The following is a 22219-nucleotide window of genomic DNA, read 5'->3' on the forward strand; positions in this document are numbered from 1 at the left end:
CTGGATTCTACTGTTGACCACTGGGAGCTGACCAGTACAACCACAGTCTTCTACTGTTGACCACTGGGAGCTGACCAGTACAACCACTGGATTCTACTGTTGGTCACTGGGAGATGACCAGTACAACCACTGGATTCTACTGTTGACCACTGGGAGCTGACCAGTACAACCACTGGATTCTACTGTTGACCACTGGGAGCTGACCAGTACAACCACAGTCTTCTACTGTTGACCACTGGGAGCTGACCAGTACAACAAGTCTTGTACAACACAGCATAAAACCTGGTATAGCAGTATAAAACAGACTTAGTTTTACCCAGACAGGAAGGCATGCAGTGCATCCACCAAAGTGCTGTTTCCCCAACTGAAAACACAAGGTGCTCTTCTAAAACGCTCAGCCAATTAAACCCCCCAATGTTGAACATTTTTCAACTCTTGGCGACCAGGTCAGATAAAAACAACAGATGGACGTGTGCAGCATAGACACTCAGTGCTTCATAGCATAAATACATATAGCATAGATACATAAATACATAGCATAGATACATAAATACATAGCATAGATACATAAATACATAGCATAAATACATAGCATGAATACATAAATACATAGCCTTCGTGTACACAGCCCCCAGGGGTGCATTTGGCTCCATTTGTACACACACTTAAAAATGAATGAAAGCGTCTGAAAGTGTGCACGCGCAACCAAGATGGCACAGTCCAGTGTCTAAGTCAGGGATCCTCAACTAGAAATGCTGAAGGTCCACTAATAATTTTTGAAAAAGACTAAGGTCCGGTCCCATGCCACGCAGCGCGGGCCACGCAGCGGCCAGCGGAGAGCGGGGCTCTATATTTTGTAGTACAGTCACACCAAGGCAAGTTTATACAAATCGGATCCCCTCCCAACCAACCAATACTGGGGTGCAGAGTATGGAAATAAAATGTTTCACAAATATTCCCCTCCAAAAATTCACAGCAAATGAGAGGTATTGTGTTGAGGCACAAAGAACACTTTTATTTTGTCAAGTCCACCACCTCTCTGTCCAGGGTCCACAGAGAGGTGGTCCGGACCGCGGTCCGCCTATTGAGGACCCCTGGTCTAAGCTAACAGATAGCCATCCGAAGCTAATTTGAGCAGCCTTTCCACTATAGATCGGATCAAACACGTTTATACAACTGAATAAACGTAGGCTATACGTATTTTGGCAGCATCGCTTCCCGACAAATACCGCAGGCTACGTTTTTTTGGCGGGGAAACAATTAAAAACTAAATGTAGCAAAGAACAAAATTATAAGGGACTGTGGCAGATTGCCCTGCCACTAGCCGCAATTTGCAACTCTAGATTTTTTTATAATGGGATGAATCTAGAGTTGCAATACCCTCCATTGACTCCCCACTCATCATTTTGCGTTTGCGATCTGCTTGTCTTAAACGACGTTAAACTCACCAACATTGCAGCTGTAGTCCAAGCTTGGATTATTCTCTTTCAATCTGCAAAGCTTGTTTTTCATAAAAATCCCCCGTAGACATGTTATGAGCTACTTTCTGTCAAGAAATTCTGTGCAAGTGATTATTTTTCTAAGTGCTGGTGTTTGGAAGCGCTCGTCGTAAGTCACTGAACGTCCCTGCATGCATCTGTTTCGCATTTGCACATAATGCAGGAGGCAGCAGCGCGACCCCTTAATACAAACGAGCGCTTCCAAACTCCAACATTTCTTCTTCTCGACAGAAAGTAGCTCATAACATGTCTACGGGGGATTTTTATGAAAAACAAGCTTTGCAGATTGAAAGAGAATAATTCAAGCTTGGACTACAGCTGCAATGTTGGTGAGTTTAACGTCGTTTAAGACAAGCAGATCGCAAACGCAAAATGATGAGTGGGGAGTCAATGGAGGGTATTGCAACTCTAGATTCATCCCATTATAAAAAAATCTAGAGTTGCAAATTGCGGCTACCCTGCCACCAACTCATTTGGCAGATGACATAAGACTGTTTTCTTGTGTTCTCCCCTGAATTATATGTTTAATGATAATGATTATATTTATGTATGTAGGTATAAAGGACACAACAATGGGTTAAAGTATCACCTTTATTCTTTAATGATTATATTTATGTATGTAGGTATAAAGGACACAACAATGGGTTAAAGTCTCACCTTTATTCTTTAATGATTATATTTATGTATGTAGGTACTATAAAGGACACAACAATGGGTTAAAGTCTCACCTTTATTCTTTAATGATTATATTTATGTATGTAGGTACTATAAAGGACACAACAATGGGTTAAAGTCTCACCTTTATTCTTTAAGTTGTGAATGTGAATCATGTTTGGAGAATGTTTGACATGTGTTACCGCAGTGCTTCCTGGTGCTGGCCTGTGGGGAAGGACCCGATTGGAGCATGAGGCTGCCTTTTATAGTGCCTGACTCCATTGTAGGGAGCATGCTCAGTCCATCCCACTGGATCAGACCAACTGTAGGTTTTTGTAAATATGTGAATTATTGTGGATGATGTGTAATGATTTAAATGTGAATTATACAAGGGTTAAATGTGATTTATGTGTTAAAGTAGTTATTGTCTCTGGACATGGGGCTGTTAATTGTGGAATCAATAAGCCTATCTCACAGAATTTCCCCGCCCCCCTTAATACGCCCCCTTTCGGGGTTAGTGGTGATAGCGTGACGTCACTCCATAGACGCTTCATGTTAACAGAGGTAATTTAAGAAGTCTACAACTTTTGTTTTCTCAAGGTAAGGTTTGTTCTATCTGTTCGAGCTGATTTACCATATTGTTTGCTTCATAATAATATTGGTCTGTCACATTTTTACATTAGAAAATGTACTTTGATTCTCCAGAGAAAAAAACGTGTAAATGCTCATGTTAAAGTCACCACTATTTACCGGAAGTGGGCGTGAAAAACGGGCTGTGAGATAGGCCTATTAGGGTTGGTGCGGTCCAGTGGGAGGGGCCTAGCCTATATTTAAGAAGGGAGACCTGCCACTGTCCGGCAGTGTGAGAGTAACAGAAGGGGGCAACTATTTGGATGCCAACCGCCATAAAACCCCACAAAGAAGAAGGAGAAGGCTGTCCGGCAGTCGATGTAGGGCTGTAGACCATGCAGGAGGGCCAACCTATTCAGCCATTGTAAATAGTGTGTACTGTTTTTGGGACACCATTTTTGCCACTTCTGGAGACTTGAAAGGTGAATGAATAAAACTTCCATTTGTTTTTGCTTAATTAAGAGGACTCTGGCTTCCTATTTTGAGTATCCTGCTCATTTGAATTTTTTTTGGAGGTTTTGAGAACTGTGTCACGTGCCTTTTGTGCACACACTACCTTCACTCAAGGACGGAGTGTGACAGGGAGGGACCCATAAAGATGTGTCCGCGGCCCATAAATGGGTCCTGACTCAGTGTTTGAGAAACAGTGGTGTAGAGCAGTGGTTCCCAAAGTGGGGTCCAGGGACCCCTAGGGCAGTATTATGTGTGTCTTAAGTACCAGGTCTTATTACTTAACTTAAGACCTGGAGGCGTGATCAATGACATTTGGCTACGCTGAGTGGCCAAACAGCATTTGGCCCTTTTGGTGTTTTAACTAAGCATTATACTTTAGCTATTGAAAAATAGCAGATCTACAAGCTCATAGCGCGCCACCGAGTGGCGCGCTATGAGCTTGTAGGTCTGCTATTTTTGAAAAATCGTGAAAATGCGGCACAAATCTTTGAATATATATTCTTTCAGAAGACTTTTTTTTTATTTTGACGTCAGGCCTATTAATGGGCGTGGCTGGCGATTCAGGGCTGGGGCCAGGCTAGTATAGAGAGTATGGCACAGTTTCCACAACATCACGTCAGTTCAAACGTGAAGCTGCAGTGAAGTCAGAAAACAGAGAAATGAAAACGAGAAATGAAACAAAAAACATCATTCGACTTTTCTTGCAGGAGATACATGACTCTGAATGGTCATTCTTCATCTCCATGACTGAAAAAAACGCTCAGGAAAATGTGTTAATAATACCGCTCACAATCATTAGAACACCTTTATTCCATCCATCCATCTTCAACCGCTTATCCGTAGTCGGGTCGCGGGGGCAACAGCTCCACCAGAGTGCTCCAGAGTCCAGACTTCCCTCTCCAGAGCAACATTAGTGACTTCCTCCTGGGGGATTCCGAGACGTTCCAAGGCCCAGTGAGTCGATGTGTTTCCTCCAACTGCGCCTTGCAGGTCTGCCCCGGGGTCTCCTCCTCCCTCCTCCCCTTTATTCATATGTTATACTGTACGTTAGCTATTCAAAAATAGAATATATACAAAGCTTGTACAGTATCTGCTATTTTTCTTTTAACCCATTTTGGGCGGGAACCCCTTTTGGTGTTAGCATTATGTTATGCTTTAGCTATTGAAAAATAGCAGACCTACAAGCTCATAGCGCGCCACCGAGTGGCGCGCTACGAGCTTGTAGATCTGCTATTTTTGAAAAATCGAAGAACGACTGACATAGAAACATAGCTTTTTCAGAAAACTGTCAGGATGTAGAAGACATTTTTAGAATCTGATCTCAGAAGATTAACACATATCTTCTCTCCTCTGGCACAACACCTTTTCAGTTTGGGGGGGTCCGATGGCCAAATAAATATAAATTTGGATGTCCTTGGCACAAAAACGTTTGAGAACTATACTGCTTTACTGGGTCTGACAACTCTTGAGAAGTGTACGAATGGAACCAAATGGACGCGGGTCCATTTGGTTCCATTCGTACACTTCTCAGAGTTTGAACAAAACTATTGAGCATTGCATGTGGATCACCATGAGAACGGCTCAGGAACGTATAGTACGTCAGTGTGTGTGCGTTGCGTTGCGTTGCGTTGCGGTGTGTGTGTGTGTGTGTGTGTATGTGTGTGTGTGTGTGTGTGTGTGTGTGTGTGTGTGTGTGTGTGTTGTTCCTTCATCTGGAGGCCTGGCTTCCTCTCTCTACGCACAACAGCAGCATGAGCTGCATGGGTTGGTTGGTTGGTTGGTTGGTGGCTGGGTTGGTTGCCATGGCAACCTGGCTGCCACACAGAGGGGGTGGGTAGGGGGGGCAGATTCAGGGGGTTTTCTCCCATGATCCTCTGGACCTGTGCCCACATACCTCGCTTTATCTCTCTCTCTCTCTCTCTCAGCGCCATGGCACTGATGATGAGAGACAGGGGAAGGCTGTGTGTGTGTGTGTGTGTGGGGGGGGGGGGGGGGGGGGGTAGAGAGAGAAAGAGAGGGATGTGAAATCTGTATGTGTCGATGTGTGACTATTTCTTTTTTTAAATGTTTTTTGTGGCTTTCGCCTTTATTTTATATATTTATAGAGGGATAGACATGTGTATGCTGACAGGAAGATGGGGAGAGAGAGATGGGGGGGGGGGGGGGTGACATGCAGTAAAGGTTGGATCGGGAGTCGAACCCGCGGCACACTGTCAGACTAGATTACCAGCCAAGGTGCCTGGACCACTGAGCCACGGCCCAGGCTGTATGACTATAGAGGGTATGCGCGTGACATCATCATCAAACCCGGAAGTTATGCAGGAATGCCTACTGAGTGGCAAAAAACTACTGGCCATGATAACCCATGCATCCAAACAGAATTCAGAATCTGATTGCATTAAGCAACTTTGCATGTTGCTTTGCCACTCGATTTGCCACTCGATGTGTCATTCACTTTAAGCATGCGCATACCCTCTATAGTTCTGACTGGAAATGCCATATAAGTTCTTATGGTTTTGCAAGATGGTTGCAATTGTATAGGCTAATACGGCTCTGTTGTTTTACGCATTGCTTTATTCCACAGTTTAATTGTACATGCATTACTTTGGTTTGATTGTTTTGTTCCACTTTGTTTTCGACTTTGTCGAGTGGAAACCTCACATGACCAAAACTCTTGACCAAAACCTTTCGGGATTCAACTTCAAAAGTAGCAGATCTACAAGCTCCAAACGCGACGCTTTTGCGTCGCATTTGGAGCTTGTAGATCTGCTACTTTTTGCCTCTTTCTTTTGCGTGACGCTGTAGCATGATCGAGCAGGGCGTTCATTTACAGAAAGGAAACTCAAAAAAGTTAGAATATATAAGTTTTCTGCCCGTCAACAACAACAACAACAACGATATGTGTCCTCGTTCCAAAGGCCTTTGAATCCACTATTGAATTGTCGGGACTCTCGCCAGGTGAACAATTAATGAAGGGCATGATGGGAAATAAACATGTTTTCTGTCTCGGTGAGTGAACTCACACGTGGGAGATTGGTGAGCCATGTCCTAACAGTGCGTGTTCACGTGCACTTCTGTGTGCACGACAGACACACACACACACACACACACACACACACAACTGTCTTACGTGCCTTCATACTTTAGTGCAATTACTCCTCTCTCCTCAGTCCCTCTCCATCTCTCTCTCTCTCTCTGCCTGCTGTCTTGTCCAGCTAGGATCAGTGTACAGTGTGTGCATGTGCATGTGCATGTGCATGTGCATGTGCATGTGCATGTGCATGTGCATGTGCATGTGCGTGTGCGTGTGTGTGTGAGCGCCCCTCCCCCTGCTCTCTGTGTTAAGTGGGTTAACAGTAATTAATTCTCCCCAAACAGACGGCGCTTGCAGCTTCCTATACAGACTGTGTGCGTGCGTGCGTGCGTGACGCGTGCGTGCGTGACGCACGCACGCATCACGCACGCACGCACGCACGCACGGTGCGTGCGTGCGTGCGTGCGTGCGTGTGGTTTGCATGCCATGCGGTTCCACGCGTGCAGGCATGTTTATTTGGACATAGTTTGGTAATATAAATATGGCCAGGGTTGTGTGGTTGTGTCAGTTATATAAATACGGCCAGGGTTGTGTGGTTGTGTCAATTCCATTCCCTGAACGCTGAATAGGGACAGAAAGGAGGTTTTCACATGCAGGTCAAAAGGTGGCAGGCTGTCATTGTGCACTCCCATCTTCCAGCTGATTGGTGCTTAACCAATTTAACATATTGACTGGGATCCCCCAGGCACAGCACTTTGGGATCCCATGGTGTAAACTGTAATGGATGGAGTAAAGTGTCAGGAGTTATCCGTGACAGAACTGTGTACGAGCAAGAGTGAGAGGGAAGATGTATAGAGCGTCGCAGTCCCGCCCCCTTTCATGACGACAGTCTGAGGAAGAGAAACGTCACCCTTTTTGTGCAAATAAAGGCACTTCACATGCATCGGAGCCCACACAGTGTGCGAGTACCTTCTTTTCATGACGACGCCAGGCCCAAGAAATAATTCCCAATAGTATTTATTTAAAGACCTTTTAAGCGTTGTACGAAGCCAACTCGAGTCGTGACAAATCATGACAACAAACACAATATTTTGGACCAAACAAATAATTACAAAGAAGGAAAAACAACATGATTTGTCACGACTCGAGTTGGCTTTGTCCGCGGCGTTAAACGTCTTTAAATAAATACTTTTTGAAAAGTAAAAAACCAGGGTCTCTCGAGGGGGCGGGACTGTGACGCTCTATAAGACCATGTATGAGAGCAGCCATGTACAGGTTGGAAACGGGTTGCACTGACGAAAAGACAGCAGGCTGAGCTGGAGGTGATAGAATTGATGACGCTGCAACTCTCTTTTTCGAGTGACAAGGAAGATACAGAAAACAGATGATACGCTGCAGCGACCCAGATGGGAATTAGCCGAAAGAAGGAGTTGTTCACCTATTATGGCATCATGCCCAGAACAGGTTCAACTGTTAGAGAGAACAAACAAAGTGCCGGCCCTGAGCAATTTTGTGCCATAGGTATGATTTTTCCCGGCAATGCAATTTAATTTAATTTAATTTAATGTAATGCAATCTTAAATGTTATATAATTTAATGTAAACTAGATCATATAGGCCTAATCTGCATCTCCACCTTAGCCTCTGTCGCAGCCTTACTCATCTGCGAAGAGAAAAGCCTGGTCACAACCTAAGGCAGAGAGAAAAGCCTGGTCACAACCTAAGACAGAGAGAGAAAAGCCTGGTCACCACCTAGTCACAACCTAAGGCAGAGAGTAAAGCCTGGTCACAGCCTAAGACAGAGAGAAAAGCCTGGTCACAACCTAAGGCAGAGAGAAAAGCCTGGTCACAACCTAAGGCAGAGAGAAAAGCCTGGTCACAACCTAAGACAGAGAGAAAAGCCTGGTCACAACCTAAGACAGAGAGTAAAGCCTGGTCACAACCTAAGACAGAGAGTAAAGCCTGGTCACAGCCTAAGGCAGAGAGTAAAGCCTGGCCACAACCTAAGACAGAGAGTAAAGCCTGGTCACAACCTAAGACAGAGAGTAAAGCCTGGTCACAGCCTAAGGCAGAGAGTAAAGCCTGGTCACAACCTAAGACAGAGAGTAAAGCCTGGTCACAACCTAAGACAGAGAGTAAAGCCTGGTCACAACCTAAGACAGAGAGTAAAGCCTGGTCACAACCTAAGACAGAGAGTAAAGCCTGGTCACAACCTAAGACAGAGAGTAAAGCCTGGTCACAGCCTAAGACAGAGAGTAAAGCCTGGTCACAACCTAAGACAGAGAGTAAAGCCTGGTCACAACCTAAGACAGAGAGTAAAGCCTGGTCACAACCTAAGACAGAGAGTAAAGCCTGGTCACAACCTAAGACAGAGAGTAAAGCCTGGTCACAACCTAAGACAGAGAGTAAAGCCTGGTCACAACCTAAGACAGAGAGTAAAGCCTGGTCACAACCTAAGGCAGGAAGTAAAGCCTGGTCACAACCTAAGACAGGAAGTATCTGCGGAAGTGTCGGGCCGGGACATCCGTCAGATGTATTTCCCCCGGATACAATCTTTTCAGACCAATCACAACGCTTGTTTCATTCACAGAGAATGTAAACAGATTGGTGAAGCGTCAACGTAATTTCGTTGAGTCATTTCCATGGCTTATTGTCGAACCGAAAAACAGGCAGTGAGAGCTGCTGGAGTCCAGTTGAAGCTACCGTTCACTTGCATTGAACTCATTTTCCCAGAAGCCCTTGCAGCCCAGAGCACGAGTCGATTTCCGGTTTTGTCATCATACCACGACGGCCTCATCACCAGGTCTGCGACAAATCCGCTATTTCTTTTTGATTATTAAAAAACAGCTAATTAAACACAAAACAAATAGCGGGGCAGAAACATGGATTAAATAGCGTGGAACGCGCGTTATGCAGTAGGAAACTGTTGTAAATATAATGTACAGTAGTTTAATGTAACCGTATTGTAATTGTAAGTTCATGTAAATGTAATTTAAATGTAAACTACCTCCACAAACCCGTATATTGCATCAGGAATAGGAAATGTTTGTGTATAATACTTCCTGTCTTGTCTCCTTTGTCCTTGTGAGTGTTATTGATTACCTGATCGATTCAACGGCTTCAGGTCCCTGGAGAGAGAGAGAGAGAGACAGACAGACAGACAGACAGACAGACAGACAGACAGACAGACAGACAGACAGACAGACAGGAAACAAAAGACAAAAGAGTTCTCTCCTCTCCTCTCCTGCTATTTCGGTTTCCCCCCGGCCCTCTGCGTGCGTGCATGCGTGTGTGTGTGTGTGTGTGTGTGTGTGTGTGTGTGTGTGTGTGTGTGTGTGTGTGTGTGTGTGTGTGTGTGTGTGTGTGTGTGTGTGTGTGTGTGTGTGTGTGTGTGTGTGTGCACCTGTGAACAGGCTAGCACAGGGAGACAAAATGTAGATAAGATAGAATAATTCATGCTGAATGATTTTTTTATGGGTTTTGTTGTGTCTGGTGTTTCTAACACGTTGAATACACTTACAGTACACGCACAATCCCTTTGTTCCTCTGTCTGTCTGTCTGTCTGTCTGTCTGTCTGTCTGTCTGTCACCTATTTATCTTTCTCTCTCATTCTCTCATTCTCAGTGTGTCTCTCTCTCTCTCTCTCTCGGGATGCTGGCTTGTGGATCAGTGTGTCTCTGTCTCTCTCTCTCTCTGTCTCTCTCTCTCTCTCTCTCTCTCGGGATGCTGGCTTGTGGATCAGTGTGTCTCTGTCTCTCTCTGTCTCTCTCTCTCTCTCTCTCTCTCTCCAAAGCTTCTATCCTCAGAGACTTCAGTTCAGAGCCTGGAAGCATTATCCCATCCTTGCCTTTGTCCTGCGCTCTCATCCACGCACGCACGCACGCACGCACGCACGCACGCACGCACGCACGCACGCACGCACGCACGCACGCACGCACGCACGCATCTTCAGTTCCTCCACTACATCACAGGGCTTTCTCCAAATGGCTCCTTTTGAGCATCTCCAGTGGTTCTCAAAGTGGGGTTTGGGGGGCCACAAGGGGTCCAGGAGGGCTCTTCCATGGGGTCCCCAACTAAATGAGACACAGTTAAAACACTTTAACCCTATTTGGAATCATCTTTATATTAGAATTGTCTTATAAAAGGTGGATGGCAAGCATCGGAGCCTTAGATGTAGACAGAGTTATACGCATGGGGCCAGTCCAATTCCACTCTCCTATAGACCTATTGAGAATGGGAACAACCAACTGAGACAATTTCTGGACCGGAAGTAGGCAGAAATGCATTGGAATCCGGCAACAGCCCAGCTTTAACCCATTTAAACCTGACGTCGAAATAAATAAAAAGTCTTCTGAAAGAATATAATTATACTCAAAGATTTGTGCCACATTTTGACCTATTTTTCAAAAATAGCAGACCTACAAGCTCGTAGATCTGCTATTTTTCAATAGCTAAAGTATAACATAATGCTTAGTTAAAACACCAAAACGGGTTCCCGTCCGGAATGGGTTAATGATCTTAAATCCCTTTATTTTAAATTGTTTTGTAGTAATAGTACAACATAAACATTAAAGAGACTTTAGTTGTTACTGTACAATACTTAAACAGTTGTCACTGCGGCCCGGGCAGCAGTGTGAGACGCATCGCTCTGGTGGGTGGGTGGGCCGGGCAGCAGTTTGAGACGCACCGCTCTGGTGGGTGGATGGGCCGGGCAGCAGTTTGAGACGCATCGCTCTGGTGGGTGGATGGGCCGGGCAGCAGCTCTGGTGGGTGGATGGGCCGGGCAGCAGCTCTGGTGGGTGGATGGGCCGGGCAGCAGTTTGAGACGCATCGCTCTGGTGGGTGGATGGGCCGGGCAGCAGCTCTGGTGGGTGGATGGGCCGGGCAGCAGTTTGAGACGCATCGCTCTGGTGGGTGGATGGGCCGGGGCAGCAGTTTGTGCACCGTTCTATGAACAACATATGCACTCCGATGTCTGTTCACAAGGGCCTGTCTGTAGCGCTAACCGAGTGAGCTATAGCAGCTAGAACACACACACACACACACACACACACACACACACACACACACACACACACACACACACACACACACACACACACACACACACACACACACACACACACACACACACACACACACACACACACACACACACACACACACACACACACACACACACACACACACACCACAACAATGAACCACAGCCAAATACACAACTGAAGCAAACACTTGAACAATGGTCACACACACATACAGACGCACATGCGCGCGTACACACACACACACACACACGCACACACGCACACACACACGCACACGCACACGCACACACACACACAGTCTGACGGCATGATTTTCAGACAAAGGGTCCAGACTTCAAGAGAGCAAATATTTATGAGTCTCGAAGGGTTAACAGTCTGAGCAGGAAAACTGGCGGAGTGCATACCACAGCAGTGAGACGCAAACCCATGGTGAGTTCAGAGGAGAGGAGAGGAGAGGAGAGGAGAGGAGAGGAGAGGAGGGGAGGGGAGGGGAGAGGAGAGGAGAGGAGGGGAGGGGAGAGGAGAGGAGAGACTATACCCCACTCTGTAGGAGGAGAGGAGAGGAGAGGAGAGGAGAGGAGGGGAGGGGAGGGGAGGGGAGAGGAGAGGAGAGGAGAGGAGAGGAGAGGAGAGGAGAGGAGAGGAGAGGAGAGGAGAGGAGACACTATACCCCACTCTGTAGGAGGAGAGGAGAGGAGAGGAGAGGAGAGGAGAGGAGAGGAGAGGAGAGGAGAGGAGAGGAGAGGAGAGGAGAGGAGAGGAGAGGAGACACTATACCCCACTCTGTAGGAGGAGAGGAGAGGAGAGGAGAGGAGAGGAGAGGAGAGGAGAGGAGAGGAGGGGAGGGGAGGGGAGAGGATGGGAGGGGAGAGGAGAGGAGAGGAGAGGAGAGGAGAGGAGAGGAGAGGGAGGGAGGGACACCTAATATAACACCAAATATAAAGTTATTTACTTTATATTTGGTGTTATATTAGGTGTCCCTCCCTCCTTAAAAGATTACGTCTACAATTAAGTGCATGCGTGCGTGCGTGCGTGCGTGCGTGCGTGCGTGCGTGTGTGCGTGCGTGCGTGCGTGCGTGCGTTGTGTATTTGGCATAATGCACTAGAACACACAAAACAACGATACTTACCTCGGCCTAAACATCAGTAGCACAGGAAACTTCAACAAAGCTGCGAAAGGGCAAGAAGGGCTTTCTATGCCATCAAAAGGAACGTTAAGCTAGACATCCCAATACAAATCTGGTTAACCCATTTTGGACTGAGGTCGATTCAAAAAAAGGCTTCAAAATCCTAACATTTTTCTGAAAAACACATGTTTCTATGTCAGTGGTGCTCAACCTTTTTCATGTCAAGGACCCCCATAATTATCTCTATTGGGCCACGGACCCCCATCTCAAAATATGTAGTTCCAGGGACCCCCCAGAAGCCAATATTTTAGTTAAAAATGTTCGCTCTGAAATATATATTCAAAGATTTGCGCCACATTTTCACGACTTTTCAAAAATAGCAGACCTACAAGCTCATAGCGCGCCACTCGATGGCGCGCTATGAGCTTGTAGATCTGCTATTTTTCATTAGCTAAAGTATGCCATCTTCTCCCTCATAGAACTGGGGTCCCCTTACCAACCAAGAACCTGAGAAATGGGATAAACACCAAAGACTTCTTGCAGGGCAGAATTATGGGTGATATATTCACTCATTATGAAAATAAAAAAGAGAGCACTTACATTTCATAACCACCTAAATCCTAAAAGAAAGAAACCCAGACACGCTCCATAACATATAGCCCTTAACCCATTTAGACCTGAGGACGATTCTACAAATGTCTTCTAAATCCTGACAGTTTTCTGAAAAACCTATGTTTCTATATCAGTGGTTCTCAAACTATTCCATGTCAAGGAGCCCCAGAATTATATGTAATTGGCCGCCGAGCCCCATCTGAAAATATGTTGTTCCAGAAGCAAAGATTTGAGTTAAAACGTTAGCTCTGAAAGAATATTCAAAATGTGTGCCACATTTTCACGATTTTTCAAAAAATAGCAGATCTACAAGCTCGTAGCGCGGCACTCGGTGCCGTGCTATGAGCTTGTAGATCTGCTATTTTTCAATAGCTAAAGCATAACATAATGCTTAAAACACCAAACAGGGTTCCCGCCCAGAATTTAATCATAGAGAAAACCTATACAGGGATGCCCCCTATATGTCAGCTGGTCCATGAGGGACTATATGCACAAACGAAAGCACAACCAACCACCAGACGGAAAACCCATTGGATTTAGATTATAAGAAAACAAGAATAAAGCTACCCGACACTGGAAAGAGACCACCCAAAACCAAAGCAAAATGGAATGCTATATCTTTAAAAAGATAATATACATTGGCTGAATACCTGAGCATTGGTAAACGACCCAAAACTTATAGGAAAGCATTGACTATAAACTAGACAGTACAGACTCAGTGAACACAGCCTTGCAATAGAGAAAGGCCGCCACAGACAAACCCCACTCCCAAGGGAAGACAGACTATGCACCTTAGAGTATATATGAATAGAGACGGCACCCGGAGGAAACCCTGAGGCGAAATTGACATAGTGGCCGAATTTGGTATTGCAGCGCTGGGCCAATTCTGGTCCGTTGACTATCATTGCGCACGTTCATGATGACACGTGAACGCTGTTTCATACGTGAGCGCGTGCAATGATAGTTAACGGCCAGCGCGTTCACGATTTGGCCCAATCCATCCCAGAATGCACTCTGTTCCTACCCGGAAGGAGGAGTGAAATCACCTCATGCGCTTTTGAGCAATTTAATGCAAGTGGATGGGAGAAGAAATCCGGTGCCGTCTCTATTAATATATACTCTAAGAAGCTATGCACCCACTGCACAAATGTGGTGGAAACAGAGCTACACTTTCTAACCACCTGCCCACTATACCAAGACATCAGAGACGCATACTTCCCACAGATTACACACACACCCAAAGTGAGTTTGAAACTATGACCAACGACAAAAAACTCCCATACCTAGTAGTTTTTTGGTCAACGAACTCTATTTCCGTACTCGGACTATACAGACAGTACTCGGACATACGGACACACATTGCCGTCTATAGGAGTGGCTAGCACCACTCAAAAATGTGCAAACACATCAGTGCCCATACCCGAGACAGGGTTGGGGAAAGGGCCTGTCTGTGTGGAGTTTGCATGTTCTCCCCGTGTGTACTATACTGCCTATACTGCCTCCCCCTGGCCAGCCGGGGCACCTGATGGAGGGGAAAGGAACTGCATGGTCGGAATAACGTGTTCCTTCCACGCGCTATACGTCCAGCCGGGGAAACTCTCCCCTGTCAGGTGAAAAGAAGAGGCTTGGACTCCTCCTCATGCATAGAAGGAAGCATGAGGTCAGTCCGCTGCCCAAGTGCAAACACAGCAGCAAGATTTGTTAACTGTTTGCGACAAAATAAGGTTATCCAATGGAATACAACCACCCTAAGGACTACTATCTGTACCAAATAGACCTTTAAACACTGTATGCTATTTAAATATTCTTGAGAAAGAAATGCTGCTATTTGTCCCAAAGTGACTGCAAAGAAATGCTGCTATTTGTCCCAAAGTGACTGCAAAGAAATGCTGCTATATTTACCCTGTATAACATGTAGGCCTATATAACGATGCAATGTGACATAGCTCTGTTTACAAAAATGATGTACCTCCGACTGTCCCCATTTTCAACAGTTTTTATTGTATTAGTATATTAGTATATGTTTATGTAGTATATGTATTAGTATATGTTTTCTCATGCCAATAATGCTCCTTTGAATTGAATTGAATTGAATGCCAGAAACTGTGGAATTCTCCACACTGGTGTGTATGGTATCTTTTGTATTGCAATGTGTTTTTAACTTATTAACTGTTGCTTGTGAGAGCAACCACAATGGAAATAAGTCTGAGGACTTTATTGTGTTTATCCTCTCCTCTCCTCTCCTCTCCTCACTGATGTAACCCTGTGGTTTTATTGCATTTCTAATAAATCAAGTCAATATTGTCACCTCCAGTACACTGCTGCATAATATAAAACTGTAATAAATACAACATAGGACAATGTAGATCCATAGAAACATGTCGATTCACATTGCTGTTCCAGCTTGTAGATCTATAGAATTTCGCGGGCCTTCGGCCCGCTCATCCTAACGCCATGCGATGCGTCGCAAATGGGAAGAAGGCAATGGCAAGCCATGATGTTTCCATTTATGCATTTGCTTGGAAAGCGCAAAGTTGCCAAGCTGGCTGAGTGGCCCTGTTTGGTTTTGTGTATGTGCGTATGAAAGCGAGCATGGCAAGGCGCAGGAACAGTATACTGTACTGTACTGTACTGTACTGTAAGTCTTTGTACTGTACTGTACTCATGTGTACTGTACTGTACTGTTCTCTGTACTGTTGTATTAGTGTTATTTTTTATTATTATTATTATTACATGGATTAATATTCTGATGTACTGTACTGTACTGTTCTCTGTACTGTTGATATTATAGTTAGTAGTGTTGTGTTATTATTTATTATTATTATTACATGGATTAATATTCTGATGTGAGCTTTCTTTCTGTACTGTACTGTACTCATGTGTACTGTAGTGTTCGCTGTATTGTTGATATTATTGTTGTTATTAGTGTAGTGTTGTTATTTATTATTATTATTATGATTGAAAGAGAGCATGGCAAGGCGCAGGAACAGTATACTGTACTGTACTGTACTCATGTGTACTGTACTGTTCTCTGTACTGTTATTAGTGTTGTGTTCTTATTTATTGTTATTATTATTATTACATGGATTAATATTCTGATGTACTGTACTGTTCTCTGTACTGTTGATATTATAGTTATTAGTGTTGTGTTATTATTTATTATTATTATTATTATGACATGGAGTAATATTCTGATGTGAGCTTTCTTTCTGTACTGTACTCATGTGTACTGTACTGTTCTGTACTGTTGTTATGATTAGTGTAGTGTTATGATTGTGTATTATTATTATTATTATTAGCGTTTTGTGGCGTGTGTGTGTGTGTGCGTGCCATTGCAGCTGCATCGCGAGGCGATCCAAAATCCCCCCCCCCCGCGCACGCACGCACACAGCACACACACACGTGTCTGCAGTGACACTGCGTTGTACACAGCTGTTCTATTTCATCCTAACACTGGACGCCAATCATCCAGTGTTAAGCAGTCATCCATGATTCATAGAACCATAGTTACATACGTGACTTACGTTTTGTGTTGCAGCGTTAGAATCAGTGTAGAACCTGTGTTGTTGTTCTTCTTCTTCTTCTACTTTCGGTTTCCGGCAGGCTGTACACTGTGTGTGTGTGTGTGCGCGCGCGCACGTGGGTGTGTGTGCGCGCGCGCACGTGTGTGTGGGTGCGTGTGTGTGTGTGTGTGTGTGTGTGTGTGTGCCGTGTAACTTCCGGTAGTGTTTCCGGAAGTGTGAAAGGTAACACGAAACACACGTGGGTCACGTGGTGGGGTTTTGAGCCATTGGGAAGGGGTGATGTAGTGTTGCCAGGTCCACGTATTGTAAGCGAGTGGTAGTGTGTGAAAGTATAGGCTGTAGGCTGTAGGAAGTCAGGGTTTGCGGCCTTGTTTACATAGACGTGGCAACAGCGTTTGACAATGTTGGCGGCGCAGCCAATGAAAAGAGTGGAATCACGGGATGCAGTGTTGCCAGGTCTGCGAATTGTAAGCGAGTTGTAAGTAGCGTGTTGAATGGCATTTTTTCTGTGCTTGTGTTCATAGACGTGGCAAGAAATTAGGCGGGGGTGTCGGTGCTTGTGGCGTGTTTGTGTTTATTATTGATATTGATATTGTTTGCGAGTGTGGACGGGAGCCGGCTTCAGTGGCAGTGCGATGACAATGTTTACGCGGGTGTTGTTGAGTGTGGCCGTGCGGCGCGACATGAGGAGATAGGGAACGAACGACGCGGAGGGTAAGTCTGTGACGTGTTAGTGTGTTGTTGCAGTGTGTGTTGCTCCTGCTTCGGCGTCGGCACCCAGCGTGTCAGTGACGTAGTAGCTGGTGCCTTTTGTTCCTTGTTCCTGTCTTGGGGACACCTTTTCAAATGTATAATAGATAGATAGATAGATAGAAACATGTCGATTCACATTGCTGTTCCAGCTTGTAGATCTATAGAAACATGTCGATTCACATTGCTGTTCCAGCTTGTAGATCTATAGAAACATGTCGATTCACATTGCTGTTCCAGCTTGTAGATCTATAGAAACATGTCGATTCACATTGCTGTTCCAGCTTGTAGATCTATAGAAACATGTCGATTCACATTGCTGTTCCAGCTTGTAGATCTATAGAAACATGTCGATTCACACTGCTTCTCCAGCTTGTAGATCTATAGAAACATGTCGATTCACATTGCTGTTCCAGCTTGTAGATCTATAGAAACATGTCGATTCACACTGCTTCTCCAGCTTGTGCTTCTGCGACCTTTGATGCTATAATCAATTTTAAAAAGAGAGAAAAAGGTCAGAATATAGAGATAAGAGGTTTCTGCATGCACGACAGCTATGGTTTATTATCAATAAAGAGGTCAGTCCAAGAAATAAACAATAAGTCCGGCTACAATATCCTATAGTACACTTTCATCGCCTTCCTTGTGGGCCTCACAGAAGGTATTTGTTCCACATGCATCGTGTTACAAGGTATTTATTTTTGACCCATATTTTGTGTCCATTCGTAGCACACTGTGCAGCATGCGGAATGCATTATTGCACCGCAGTAGCAGCATTGTGCTAATGGACGCTGGAATGCGTTCATTTCCTCTGTGTGCCGTGTTTACACGCTCAGCGTCCTGTCACAAACACCGCACACACACGCACGCACACACGCACACACACACACACACACACACACCTAGGACAGGAATGTGTGTGTGTGTGTGTGTGTGTGTGTGTGTGTGTGTGTGTGTGTGTGTGCACGCGCTCTATTGAACATATTTCAAAATAATATTTTCTCCCAGATCCACATGAGAGATAAGATGAAGTCAGGGTGACCTGCATACCTAAACATAACAGGCTAGATAAGAGTGTTGTGTCAGCCTGAGAGGAAGTTGGTATCTTTACTTCATGTGGAGGCTACAGCAGGCCTACTACATAACAAAAGCACAAGCTTTTGGTTTGAAAAAATAAACTGTGCCCTGTGCCCCTCGGGGCACAGGTCTCCACCAGGGCAGGTCAGGTTGTGGCCTCCTGGTGGCGCTATAATAGGCCAATGGATGGCATTTTGTTCCAAAAATGTGTTTTGCAAAAATCCACCTGTTGGTGGCGCTATAACAGGCCAATGTGAAAAGGTAGTAGTAGTAGGAAAGTCTGTGAAAGATTTCACATAAATTGCACGCTGCGTTCATGATTTGAGGCGTTTTGTTCAAAACGGGCCAATCCTGCAAACTTTGAAAGCCAATGTGAGCCAATTAGGATGGAATATGAAATATCGGACAGATCCGACCTGAGCACATGACTATAGAGATACTGTGTAATGATTCGCGGGATTTTTGGACAGAATCTGGAGAAGTAATATCAAAAAGTAGGCATCCTGGTGGCGCTATAACAGGCCGTTCTGGAAGATTTGGGGCAGAGGTTCATTGTTGGCATCCAGGGAGTGTGTGTGCAAAGTTTGGCATCGACCGGGTTAACGGTGCCGGAGATTAGCTGTACACGGACACACACACACACACACACACACACACACACACACACACACACACACACACACACACACACACACACACACACACACACACACAGACGGAGTGCAAAACATACTCTCTCCCCATGCCTTCGGCCTGGTGGAGACAATATAGATTAAGACGAATTAAGACTACAACCTATATTTCAAAGTTGCAACCTTACAGATCTGGACTGTACTGTATTTTTCACATGCCAGTAACTTGGACCCTTTGAATATGAGTGTGAGTGAGAGAGAGAGAGAGAGAGAGAGAGAGAGAGAGAGAGAGAGAGAGCTGTATGTTCAAAGTTGGCAGCGAAATATATGTAACAGCCTGGCAGAAAATGAGGGACAATGGGTGAACACTAGTTTGTTTTTCCTTGTCTTGTTTGTATTTGTTTTTTCTGATTCTGAATATGTATTATAATTGTGTATCATACTGTATCTGTATGTCATTGATGCTTTAGCAATATAAGAATGCACGTCATGCATGCCAATAAAGCACATTTGAATTAAGAGGAGAGAAAGATACGAAATGCATTGTCAAAGTATAGATGATACTTTCCTCTAATGGGCCTTTGGCTCCATCAAGTGGACATATTGAGAATTTCCAGAAAACGGCGCATACATTGCTTGCAGGTCCATGGTAACGACACCAGACACTGAACTGAACTGAACTAGACTAGAGTCCTGCCAAACAGATTTAACACATTGAATTCATATGTTGTTCTTTTTTAGGCAAGTTAGGCACTTTAATTTGAAGTACTTTAAACAAACAGTGCCATCGATGACTGCATGGCAAAACGATGTGTGCAAAAACACTGGGAGTAGAAGAACAAACGTGTTTGTCGCCAACATGCATAACAATAATGGAAAAAAGATGTAAACATTTAATATTACACTTTAAATCAATAACAAAAACAAAATGAGATTTAACCTAAACGACCTTTAATAAACTAAAACTTAAATATAAAAAAAAAAAAAAAAAAAAATCTACAAAAGTAAGAGTGATTTCTCACGTCTATGTGTAGAAGACACGGTAGACACGGTTTGTTTTGACGTTAACGTGACAGAGGCACAGCTAGAGGAGTGAACAGGTGTTGAACATACATTCACTGACTCAACACCAGCCGCTGCCAATGTGCCCTTGAGCAAAGCACTGAAGTGTTTCATCCGACTCCCCACTGTGGAGATATTCAAGCAATTAACAGTAATATAGAACAGTGGTTCTTAAAGTGGGGTCCGGGGACCCCCAGGGGTCCTTGAGGGAGTTCCAGGGGGTCCCCAGCTAAATGATAAGTTAGGAACCAAAATGGACCCTTATGGGTCTGTAACTCTGAGTTAAATTAACATTGATTTTACAATATAAATTGTGGTCCCAGGGATAGAAATGCCATTCAATGGGAGTCCGTAGACTAATATGCATGTCAAACTGGTGGTCGATGAAATTTGAAGGGTTGAGAATCACTGCTAGAGCCGTAAAAATGTTCCCTCATGGGGGTCCCTGGCATATCTCTTCAAATGGGGGTCTGCAGGCTAATTAATGTCAATTTGGGGGTCCTTGACATGAAAAGGTTTGGGAACCACCGATATAGAATACTGTAGTCATACTGGGAGACGTCCTAGCTCTGTATGTGTGTGTGCGTGCATGCGTGTGCACGTGTGCACGTGTGCGCGCACGCGTGTGTGCGATGTGTGTTCCTCTTAAATAGCAGGTACTCACATCTACATCCTTTCCTGTGCGAGAATCTGTTTCTCGTCACATCAAAAGACAACAAAAAAAAGACAAGAAGAAAAACAAATATGAGCTACCAAAAAAAAACAAAGAACAGTGTAGAAAGACAACTCCTAAAGGTTTTCTTGAAATAAAACTGTCAAGTCTGAATTGAGTTAATAAATCATCAAGTTCTTATAATTTTCCAAGTCTTGCCAAGTTGTGGCACATTTGTTTTGCCAACGGTTACAGTACAGAATAAACTTTGGTTTCCACGAGATCCATCCAACCTCCATCGCTACAGAATAGGACTAAACCTTTTCACCACTCAAAAACTATGTTACATAGGTGTCCCTCAGGGCTCTACAATAGAGCACCGAAGTCTGACGTCAATATCGGTAGAGGGCGTTCCACGGGTTCATGTACTTTTTATTTGCATTGTAATCCCCATAGGGGTATTTTAGATCGCCTCATATAAGTACTGTGTTTGAAAAATATAACATGTCCCCCCGGCCGTTTCACTCATATGGATATGAAGAATCAACTGACTGAGAGAAAACGCTAATGAATTAGTTACATTTTCTCTAGAAACACACCATCATATATGAGTGACTGAATGTCGCAAACGATACAGAGACACCTCCCTGAAAATAACACAGACAGCTTGTTTATTTTTGGGCCACAACGCTTATATGAAACGATTTTAAGATGACCCCATGTTATTCTCCATAGAGAAATCACTTCCGTGAACCAGGCAGAACCAGGGGATGAGCGAGTGACGTCAGGACTTCGGCGCTCTATAGGTCAGCTAGTATTTCCCCAATCTCTTCGGTGAAAATATAGCCGATCTACAAGCTTCGTACAATGAGCTTGTAGATCTATTTTTGCCTAACGTTCGCCCCCCCAGAATAGGAACGCTAAGGTTTCACCTGGTCGACTCCAACCAAACCCCACGCATTCATTCCAGAAAGAATATTACATACAAAAAAAAGAAAATACAACATAAAATGGATTATGGCCACCATCAAGATAATTCAAAAACATACTAGGAATAATACAACAGTACATAACCATAATAATAATATAACTAAAGTCTACCTAAAAATGACGTAAATCAGAAGTTAAACACGAGTCAGAGATTTGATATAAATAGGGGGGGAGAGAGGAAATTGCGACAGCCAGATTCAGTAGTGTGCAAAACTTTGCAGTCGGGTAGAAACCTTCCAAAACCGTTCTTGCTTTATCATCATTATTTTAAAACCATCTCCAAGCTCACAATGTGATGTGTTGTGAGCTTGTAGATCTAATATTTTCACTACTTTTGTGTGACAGTAGTGTCACTACTTTTGTGTGACACTACTTTTGTGTGACACTTTCAACAAAATTGAAAAATGGAGATAGGTTTCTGCCCGACAGCAACGAAATCCAGCCAACTTTTAGACGCAAAAAAAAACTGACATTGG

Source organism: Electrona antarctica (genome assembly GCF_951216825.1).
Source record: "Electrona antarctica genome assembly, chromosome: 8".
NCBI lineage: Eukaryota > Metazoa > Chordata > Actinopteri > Myctophiformes > Myctophidae > Electrona > Electrona antarctica.